Raw genomic sequence first — 11830 nt, 5'->3', positions numbered from 1 at the left:
ACCATTGATGAGTAGTTGTTAATGGAACCTTTGGCTTAGGCCTTTTCCATGTCTGACAGTTGAAAGAATTTTTCACAGACCACCTTCTGTCTTGATTCATTTCAGACCTTCTTTTTCCTCCACAACCTATGTGCTTCTCATGCCAGATGCCATAGGACACGGTGTACATGGATAGCCCTGGTTCTTCCCGTCATAACACTAGGCAGGGAGAGAGATGAGGGTGCTCCTAAGATGGCTTAGTAATAAGTGAAGAATCCACAGAATTAACTGCAAACCACATAAATGTATCCAAAAAACCCCAAATAAATGTACCCTCAATGCACTCTCATCTGCCTCAATGTACCCTCAGAAATGCCCATGGCTGGTCCATCCCACCTGGCACAGGGAAAGAGTGGAAAAAGGAAAGTGAGAGTACAAACAGAAAATAGTCATTTAACTGATGGCAGTTAAATATATTATTTTTGGCCAGGTGTGGTGGCTCACACCTGTATTCCCAGCACTTTGGGAATACAGTCAAATCAGGAGGATCCCTTGAGCCTAGGAGTTTGAGACCAGCCTGGGTAATATAGTGAGACCCCATGCCTATATAAAAAATAATAATAATAATTAGCCAGGCATTGTGGTATGTGCCTCCAGTTCCAGCTACTTGGGAGAATGAGGCAGGAGGATTGCTCAAGCCCAGGAGGTTGAGGCTGCAGTGAGTTGAGATTGTGCCACTGCACTCCAGTATGGGTGACAGAGTAAGACCCTGTCTCAAAAAAGAAAAGAAAAAGAAAAAACAATGTAATTACGCGAATGTGAAAACACTGCTGAACCCTTCCCAAGCCTTGGAGGGCCTGTGCAAATGAGGGCCCTGCAGCCTAAGCTGCATTAGCTTTAGGGCCGGTCCCTGTATGGAACATCCTTAGAGACCTAACTCACCCACCAGCCTGAGGCAGCTGCAGGGGAGTGCCAGCAGACAGCAGAGCAATGATCCCACACCCATGGCAAACAAGGACGCGTTGTCCACCAACTAACAGGACCTCACCACCTGTAGGCGGGCAGATCCCAAAGTTTCCTGATATTCCCTACTGCTGCAGTCTCTGCTTGGGACAAAGTGCATTGCTTTTGCCATGAGTCACTGTGTCAGTAAAAAAGGTTAGGGGATATTCATGGCACAAGAGCAAGTGCTCAACTGGGACCTGAGAAGAGACAGCCTTCTTGGGTCACAACTCTCCACTTTCTCCAGGTGATATGGTTTGGCTGTGTCCCCACCCAAATCTCATGTCGAATTGTAATTCCCAGTGTTGGGGGAGGGACCTGGTGGAAGGTGATTGGATCATGGGAATGGGTTTCTCCCTTGCTGTTCTTGGGGTAGTGAGTGAGCTCTCACGAGATCTGGTTGCTTAAAAGTGTGTAGTGCTTCCTTTTTCATGCGCTCTCTCCCATGCTCTGCCATCATAAGACGTGCTTGCTTCCTGTTCATCTTCCACCATGATTGTAGGTTTCCTGAGGCCTTGCAGCCATGCTTCCTGTGCAGCCTATGGAACTGTTGTTGCGGGAAGTCAGGGACCCCGAACAGAGGGACTGGCTGAAGCCATGGCAGAAGAACATAAATTGTGAAGATTTCATGGACATTTATTAGTTCCCCAAATTAATACTTTTATAATTTCTTATGCCTGTCTTTACTGCAATCTCTGAACATAAATTGTGAAGATTTCGTGGACACTTATCACTTCCCCAGTCAATACCCTTGTGATTTCCTATGCCTGTCTTTACTTTAATCTCTTAATCCCATTATCTTCTTCCTAAGCTGAGGAGGATGAATGTTGCCTCAGGACCCTGTGATGATTGTGTCAACTGCACAAATTGTAGAGCATGTGTGTTTGAACAATATGAAATCTGGACATCTTGAAAAAAGAACAAGATAACAGTGATGTTCAGGGAGGGAGGTAACTGAACTGGCCACCGGTGAGCCAGACAGGACAGAGCCATATTTCTCCTCTTTCAAAAGCAAATAGGAGAAATATTGCTGAATTCTTTTTCTCAGCAAGGAACATCCCTGAGAAAGAGAATGCACCCTGAGGGTAGGCCTCTAAACAGCCGCCTTGGAAGTGTGCCATCTTTTATGGTCGAAGCCGAAGGGGTGAAATAAGCCCCGGTCCCCAGTAGCACTCCCAGGCTTATTAGGATGAGGAAATTCCTGCCTGATAAATTTTGGTAGACTGGTTGTCTGCTCTCAAACTCTGTCTCCTGATAAGATGTTATCAATGACAATGTGTGCCCGAAATTTCATAAGCAATTTTAATTTCGCCCCATCCTGTGGTCCTGTGATCTCGCCCTGCCTCCACTTGCTTTGTGATATTTTATTACCTTGTGAAGTATGTGATCTCTGTGACCCACACCCTATTCGTGCACTCCCTCCCTTTTTGAAAATTGCTAATAAAAACTTGCTGGTTTTACAGCTCGGAGAACATCACGGAACCTGCCGACATGTGATGTCTCCCCCGGACACCCAGCTTTAAATTTCTCTCTCCTACTCTTTGCCTTTATTTCTCAAACCAGCCGAGACACCTAGGAAGTAGAAAAGAACCCACGTAACCATCGGGAGCATGTTCTCCTGATAACTGTGAGTCAATTAAACCTCTTTTCTTCATAAATTACCCAGTCTCGGGTAGTTCTTTATAGCAGTGTGAGAACGGACTGATACACCAGGCTCAGGGATGATGAAAGCTTTGCTCATGCTCTTCCCTTTCTAAATCTTCCCCATCCAGCGCACATCCCCATTCTGACCCCCGGCCATGAAACCTTCCCAGCAGCTCTGAGGCCCATGGATCTCTCCTGCATCTGAGCTCTTACAAGTTCAGAAAAAAAAAAAAAAAAAAAAAAAAAAAGAAAGAATGAACGAAAGAAAGAAAGAAATTCTGAAACACATATTTGTTAAGCACCCATCCTGGGCGAGCCTGCAGTTAAATCTTACTGAATTGCTTACAAAGCATTTTGCGTAAGCAGATCTCTGTTTAGTCAGATTATAAACAAATTGGTGACAGGGACCAGAATATCTTGCTGGCCGATCCCAGTTCTGGGCTTGTCAGCACTGAATAAATACTGACTTGATTGATATAGCTTTGTCTCCTCTCTGAGGACCAAATCTCTTGGCAGCTTCCTCCTAAATAGGCTGGGGACTCCCTAACTGGGTGGAGAAGGTAGGGTTATCTCCTGCAGAAATTCTAATGCAGTTCCCCCAAATCTTGCTAATGGGTTCTTGGACACTCTGCAGCCTGTGGTGGAAGCAACTTTTCTTCTTCAGTAAACTGATTAGAAATTTGGATTTTTAACCAAAGTAGAAGTCTAAATCTAATTTACTGACCCCCTTCAACCCCACCCCCAAATTCCTTACTTTGTGAGGTAGCAAGGTTTGAGAATGGATCAAACTGACTATCCCATAATGCAAGCAGGCATGCAGCCTCCTGGCTGGTTTTACCTTCACTTGTCTTGCTGCTGTCCTGGGGGGCAGTGCAGAGAAGAGGAAAGATAAGGCTTGAGTCTCCCTCGACCTGGATTCAGTCAATACTGGCTCTGCCCTCACAAGCTGTGTGAGACCTTGGCTAAGTCATGTCACCCTCCCAGCCTTGCTTTCCTCTGCTGGAAACGGGGTGCCACAGAACCTGCCACATTGGGTGGCTGCGGGATTTATTTTGTAAGGATTCAGGAGGACAGTGAGGGTATGGCTGATGAGTTTGTTCCCCGTTTGTGCAGGTTCTCTTCTCTGGCTCCCAAAGCCAGTAGATTTATTTCATCTCAACAAACACTTGAAGCAAACACAAGCATTTGTTTCTACCCTAAGTTTCAGAGCTCTTAAACTTTCTTTTTTGAGGCAGGGTCTTCTCGCTGTCACCCAAATGATCATAGATCACAGATCACAGGTCACAGATCCCTGCAACCTCCAAACCCTGGGCTCAAATGATCCTCCCACCTCAGCCTCCCGAGTGACTGGGACTACAGGCATGTGCCAGCACACCTGGCTAATTTTAAGAGATGGGGTCTCACTATGTTGTCTATGCTGGTCTTGAACTCCTGGGCTCAAGCAATCCTCCCACCTCATCCTCCCAAACTGTTGGGATTACACACATGAGCCACCACGCCCAGCCATATTTTCTTGTTTATTATTAGTCTCCCCCAACTGGAACACACATCCTGTGAGGCTAGGGGTTCTGTCTCTTTTGTACACTCTTGCATTTTCAGTGCTCAGAAGGGTGTCTGGCACATGGTGGTCGGCATTCATTAAATATGTGTTAAACATTGGACTAGGTGAAATAATATGAAATTTACGAAATGCCTATCATAAAGGGGCCATGTAAAGTGGGTCATGCAACAATGCAACAATAGCTAACAATTATTATTTACTACAGCTAATTATTGTTGTATTAAGGGTTTACCATACATTATTATCTCATTGAATCCTCGTAACACCAATGAGAGAAAGACCTATTATTATTTGTTATTTTATCTATTGATATTTGTCTATTTCTATTCTTATTTTTGAGACAGGGTCTTGCTCTGTCACACAGGCTAGAATGCAGTGGCATGATCATAGCTCACTGCAGCCTTGACCTCCTGGGCTCAAGTGATCCTCCTGCCTCAGCCTCCCGTGTAGCTGGAACCACAGGCATGCACCACCATGCCTAGCTAATTTTTTTATTTTCTGTAGAGGTAGAGTCTCACTATGTTTCCCAGACTGGTCCCAAAACTCCTGGGCTCAAGCAATCCTCCCACCTTGGCTTCCCAAAATGCTGGGATTATAGGCGTGAGCCACCGTGCCAGCTGGGACGTATTATTTTTAGTAAAAGAAATTATTTTTATAGTAACTAAGGTGCCAATGAGAAAGACTGAAAGTAGAATTAGCTGGTTAAAATGTTACAAACCTTCGCCAGGTGCAGTGTCTCACATCTGCAGTCCCAGAGCTTTGGGAAGTGGAGGTGGGAGCATCACTTGAGCCTGGGAGATCGAAGCTGCAGTGAGCTATGATCATGTCACTACACTCCAGCCTGGGCAACAGAGCGAGATCCTGTCAAGAAAGAAAGAGAAAGAGAAAGAAAGAGTGACTTGTCATTATTTTTTAAATGGCACTGCGGTGTCAGCATTGCGTCTGTTTCCCCAAACCTACTTCTATGAACGAGGCTGAACTGGGCGTGAGGACAAGATGTTGTGTAATGCAAATGGTCCCCTTGCAAATACACTGGCCTCTTGTTCACTCATCTCTCTCTCGTCCTAATCTTCTAATAACTTTATTACTGGGAAAAAGGCCAACTAGGGAAAACCCCACTGGCGGCCTGTGGATTCTTGATCTGAAGGGGCCTTTGAGATCACGGGGCTTGCGTCCTGCCTTTGGTATGGGAGGAAATTCAGCCCTCAGGAAGGCAGTCTCCAGATGGGACAGTATTTCTTTAATTAACCAAACTCCTTGTCCAAAATCAGATGAACCATGCTCTTCATCTCTTCATCTGTGTAAGCTGAACTTCGTAAGCTACTTGATGACTGTAAGGGATGAGGGGCCATGCTACCTCTATTTTAGCTGTTCTTTTTCTGCAGGGCTCATCCAGGTGTTTTACTTGGATCCTTTTAAAAAATATCCTATTATTCTCTTGAGTGATACATGAGTGTCTGTTCTGATGACAGCAAAATCATAGCATTCTTGGTTAAATGAAGTGATGGAGTTTCACCGTGCAGTATAATGGCACCTCTTCCAAAATCCTGCTGCCAGAATCTATTATCACGAGTCAGAAATCCCAGCCTGGTGTGGAAACCAGTTTTTAAAAGATTTGTAAGCAGCAGATAAGATGGCTTTGTTCAGGAGAGGGGTACAGCATTTTCTTCTTTCTCATTGTGAATTATACACAAGAAGAGCAAAGAGGAAGAGTGGAGAGAAAGGTCTCAAATTACTTTTTTTCTTCTTCATTTTTATTAGTTCAAGAAATATTGTTTCATTTCAAAACGTGTGCCTGCTATTGTTTTTGCTGAATAAATGAAAGCAATGATAAAATGTCTCTTATGTCTTTCCAGGATTCTGATTGTCAGAAGCAGGAAAAGGTCTGAATTTCCCATGAAATGCTAGCGTCAGCGTAACATGGTGGTACCACACAGTGCCACTCCGTCAGGCATATCCTGGGTTTCTCACAAAAATATTATTTTAAAAAGATATTCAGAATGCTTCTGGTGCCAAGTAGGTGCAGCCTGGATACTCTGTGATGATGATGAACAGCCTTCTAAGTGCGTGTACTGAGTTTAAGAAACATAACACCACAGCACGTAAAATCCTGTGCCAGATCTCACACAGCCGCCAAATCACATCTGCCTCTATCTCTCTGGATGATCCTTCTCCAAAATCAAGGCCTGGCACCTTGCCCTGAACATCAGCCAACTGGACATTAGCAGATCAGGACGGAGAGGGAAATCCAGTTGCGTTCCCCTATAAATCTCAACCAAAGCCAAACCTTGATTATCTGTGTTTGTGGGCAGTGGAGGAAGGGTGCCCTGGGGAGTGAGTAGGTGGAATTTGCAGACAGACCCAAATCTTATATTTTGCATGATCGAACAAAAAACACATCGCTTCCACCTTCTTTGCTTTTGAACACATTGATGAAAAGGGCTAATACATACCAACACTTTTCTGTCTTACTGAAAGTTGATTTTCTGGGTGAGGGACTCATGAATGAGAAGTGAAATGGTCAAAAGAGGGGTACCCAAGTAAAGCTGAAAAAGCAGAGGGACAGAGGAGTTCTGTGACGAGGAAAATGATAATTGAGAGTTAACTATAGAACTAGTTTCTTTTATAATTACTCCAAAGTCAGCTTCTACCGGGCAAAGGGTGTAAGCCAACTGCAGAGATGAAATTCGTATCCAGAGGTTCAAGTTAATATTTAAGTGTCTCAGGCCGGGTGCAGTGGCTCACACCAGTAATCCCAGCAATTTAGGAGGCTAAGGTGGGCAGATCACCTGAGGTCAGGAGTTCAAGACCAGCCTGGCCAACATGGTGAAACCCTGTATCTACTAAAAAATACAAAATTTAGCCAGACGTAGGGGCGGGTACCTGCAATCCCAGCTACTCAGGAGGCTGAGGCAGGGAGAATTTCTTGAACCCAGGAGGTGGAGGTTGCAGTAAACTGAGATAGCACCACTGCTCTCCAGCCTGGGCTACAAAGTGAGACTTCATCTCAAAAACAAACAAACAAACAAACAAACAAACAAACAAAGTGCCTCAGCTTAGATACCGTAATCCTTAAGTAAGGAATTGCGTATTTAAAAGGCAAATACTATATACATATGTGTAAGTAAATGCCCAGAACATGGCCTGGCGGGACAAACACCAAATAGCTGACAGGGGTTACATCTGGGAAGAAAGGTAAGGCTGGTTAGGGGTAGGGGTGGGAGGGGGCAAAAGAGGGTGCTTTCAAAAATTTTTTAAAAAATTATAATTTTTTTAAGAGATAGGATCTCACTCTGTCACCCAGGCTGGAGTGTAGTGGCACAATCATAGCTCACTACCGGCTTGAACGCATGGGCTTGAGTGATCCTGTTGCCTTAGCCTCCTAAGTAGCTGGGACTACAGGTGTGCACTGCCACACCTGGCGAATGTTTTTTTTTTTAAAGTTTTTAGTTTTTGTAGAGATAGGGTCTCAGTATGCTGCCCAGGCTGGTCTTGAACTCCTCGTCTCAGGTGATTCTCCCACCTCGGCCTCCCAAAGTTGGGATTACAGATGTGAGCCACCATGCCTGGCCTGTTTACATTTTCAATAAGAAAGTATTCATGTAAGAGAGATTTAAACAATTCGTTATGAAAGCGAAGTATCTTGAATGGAAATTTTAGAGGGCTGGATGTTTCCTGTATACCCAAGTCCCTGGCACGTCAATATACATGCGCTGACCCAATCTGAAAGCACACTTTAGAAGTTTCTTTTGCAATTATACTTGTCTAGCTGGGATAATTTCATTTGCTGAGAAATCATTTGCAGTATCATTTGTGATTTGACATTTACGGAATTCTTATTTTCTGATAGGGCTTTTAATTTACTTTCTGTTTCATTAGTCTTGAAAGGTAGGTATATATAGGCTTTTCTTTTTTTTAATGGATAAATAGTTACGACAAAAAGATGAAAAAGATCTTTTCGAGGTCTTACATAACTGCAATTAGTTAGCAAAGAGTAGAAATTATTGCTTATGCCTTTACCTTTTTCCTAATGCTTTCCTTCCCGATCTGATTTAATGATTGCAGTAGTGTCCGATTGGATCTCCCGAAGTCATTTGTTTCCTAAATGTTTGGGAATTTTAAAGTGATACCTCTTCACTAGTCAGGACTGGAGACGGATGACTAGGGAAGTGGGTCCTTCCTTTCTTCCAGTTTCTTTTGAGAAAGTTTCCCTGTGAGCTCCTTAGGGTTCCTCCACCACAGACTGACTCAGGGCCTAGCTACGTGTGCAACCATTAGGATGATGCTTGGAATGGAGTGACGTGGGTGACAGAGGGTGACAATATTCAGGAAAATGACTTCTACCAAGGAGGATCTTAGAACCTGTTGAATTTTTGGAGGGGCACATTGATATGTCTCATTTCTTGACAATGTGGACGTTGCTTCTCTCTCTTACCCAGCTCAGACTTCATAAATTCTGAGAAAGGACAATGACTCTCATAAAGTGAGAGGAAACTGAGTTGATATATTTTTCTCTCAACTAAGCAGCCTATGTTTTCTTTTCAATACGAATTAGGATCTGGAATAACATGACAGTAATTATAATATGCAGAAGAGATTATGCCAGCCAAATGAAGATACATTTTCCCCTTCTGTCTTTATTCTTTTTGTTGTTGTCGTTATTGCTGCCCCATTGGAGAAGAGAAAAATCTCAATAGAGAGGCTTTGACAGGTACAGTATAACTTATCAGGCTTTAAAGGAACTAGCTGAGGTTAGCCTTAGTTCAGATATGTCAGAGCTGTCAGAGGCCAGCCCCGAAATCTGTAAGACATTACAGACTGAAAACTCAGCGAGGATGGCCGAAGGGCTCAGCGGGCATTCCAACACACACGTGAGCCTGGAGTGTCTCCATGCCTCGACCTGACCCTGGATAATACTTGGAGTTCGCTTTTTGTTGTTGTTGTTGTTGCAGGATTACTAAGTTCTTTGGGTTTTGGTTCTTTGGCTCCTGAAATTGGTCCATCACACTTGGGGGACAATTTGTCATTGCATAGGGGGAGTGAGGATGGCCTCTGTGGACAGTCCACCCCGGCAGCTTGAGTGTTAGGGCTTAGCAAGCAGAGCCAATGCAATCCTCTGGGTTAGCAAGGGAGGGGATGAATGTGGGCATGCAGAGATAGTGTCTGCAGACGCTTTAAATGGTTAAGATGGTGTCAGAGATGTCAATGCAAGCAAACTCATGGGAATAAAACAGAGAATTCTGAAATATGGTTTCTTTCTCTATCTTGCCCGCCCCAGGGTGAATGAGAACATGGAATGCCCACCAAAGAGGCAGAAAAAAATACTTTAGTGGAAAGAAATGGGATTTAGAATAGGAACTGTGTGCCAAATTTACCAGTGGCCTTCAGAAACCACGTAAACCCTTTGACCCCTGGTCTTCCTATCTGTATGTATATTTTTGTCTTGGCTGGGCATGGTGGCTCACACCTATAATTTCAGCACTTTGAGAGGCTGAGGTGGGAGGATTGCTTGAGCCTGAGAGTTTGAGACCAACCCTGGCAACACAGGGAGACTGTCTCTACAAAAATTTTAAAAATTAGCCATTTGTGATATGCACCTGTATTCTCAGCTATTAGGGAGGTTGAGGCAGGAGGATCGCTTGAGTCTGGGATGTAGAGGCTGCAGTGTGCCCTGGTCATGCCATTGCACTCCAGCCTAGGCAACAGAGCAAGGCCTTGTCAGAAAAAAGAAAAAAGAATTGTCTTAAAAAAAAAAGAAAGAAAATCCTGTGGTGCAATGTGATGAATTTATTTCCTGTCTGTATAATCTTGGCCTTCTCACAGTTGTTCTATTTCTAACTAACACCCCAGTTCATGTAACTTCTCTTAGAGAGAGAGCTCACATTGCATGAGATGATGCTTTTGTTATTATTTTTTAAATTTAAAATCTAATAATCTTTGTTTCTGTCTCTCTATCTCTTTCTGATTGTTGTTCTTTTATTCTTGTTTATCCAAAAGTCAAATTTAAGATTCCAAAGTGCTGCTTCCAGGCTGGCCCTGAGAACTCACTGCTGGTTTTGTAAGGAATACAGCAGAGGTCAGGAGATAGGAAGGGTGAAGTGGAAGGAATTTGCTCAGATCTACTCTTGTTTTATTTTCCATGGAGTTTCACTGCCGTTTGTGTTATGAATACAGTCAGTTACACAAAGCCCCATGAAGTAGGGATATAGGTTGGCTTGCTTGTTTATGTCTAGGAAGCCATACATTTTGTACTTTAAGATACAAATCTCCCCTTTTTTGGATGAATGTGCTCTTTCAGTAACACATCCAGGCTACAGATGACGTGTGAACTACACGTAAAATAAAACCAATTTACTTTACTTTTAAAAGTCAATTAGTTCATTCTTCCATTTGTCCCCTGTCCAAAAATGCGCTGACATTTCCTTCTTTGCATCATAGAAGGCCCAGCTTCTTTCTATCTACCCCAGTCCCTCTATCCTTCACAGCCCTAGCTCCATGAAGCCATCTTGCTCCCAACCAACTCATGGAGCTCTTGTTACAATACCTGGCACATGGTAAACACTCCAGAAAGCTCAGCTGTTACTCTATGACCAAGTATTGCAAAGGACTCACAACTTACTCCTGTACCATTCATTGGCACAGGAAACACTTTTATTAATGTTGGTTATTTACTTTCCCCCTAGAAAGTCTCACTGAGTTGGTAAGTAGTAGGGTCCCTGCTTTAAAAAATAAAATCTCCATACAATTCTCATGTGTAGTCAGGTTTACTAAGCACTAATTTTTTTTTTTTTTTGAAACAGAGTCTCACTCTGTTGCCCAGGCTGGAGTGCAGTGGCACGATCTCGTCTCACTGCAACCTCACGTTCTGGGTTCAAGCGATTCTCCTGCCTCAGCCTCCTGAATAGCTGGGATTACAGGCACGTGCCACCACGCCCGGCTAATTTTTGTATTTTTAGTAGAGACAGGGTTTCACCATGTTGGCCAGGCTGGTCTCGAACTCCTGACCTCAAGTGATCTGCCCACCTTGGCTCCCAAAGTGCTGGGATTATAGGCATGAGCCATGGTGCCCGGCCAGCACTGATTTTTAAAAGTACTCATGTGGTTCTTTTCACTTCCAATTGTGAATGTCTTCGCTCCTCCATTCATTGTAAAATACCCAAAGGCAAGGATGTACATTGTTTATGCTTCTCTGTGTCTTCCCCAAAGCCCTGTGTCTGGAGGCCACTATCAATCTGAAAGGACAAGGTGAGTGTTCTGTGAAGTCACCTACATCTATAGGGAAAAAAATCACTCTCCATGAAATGGTTAAGACAGAAATGGGGAACCGGGTGTGGTGACTCGCCTGTAATCCCAGCACTCTGGGAGGCCAAGGGAGGCGGATCACCTGAGGTCAGGAGTTTGAGACCAGCCTGACCAACATGGGGAAACCCCATCTGTACTAAAAATACAAAAATTAGCCAGGCGTGGTGGCGCATGCCTGTAATCCCAGCTACTTGGGAGGCTGAGACAGGAGAATCACTTGAACCTGGGAGGCGGAGGTTGCAGTGAGCCAAGATTGCGCCACTGCACTCCAGCCTGAGCGACGAGAATGAAACTCCATTTCAAAGAAAATGAAAAAGAAACGGGTGGCTGTTGTTGATTGCA

The sequence above is a fragment of the Macaca thibetana genome, chromosome 18 (genome assembly GCF_024542745.1).
Source record: "Macaca thibetana thibetana isolate TM-01 chromosome 18, ASM2454274v1, whole genome shotgun sequence".
Taxonomy (NCBI): Eukaryota; Metazoa; Chordata; class Mammalia; order Primates; family Cercopithecidae; genus Macaca; species Macaca thibetana.
This window is presented reverse-complemented; position numbering follows the sequence as displayed.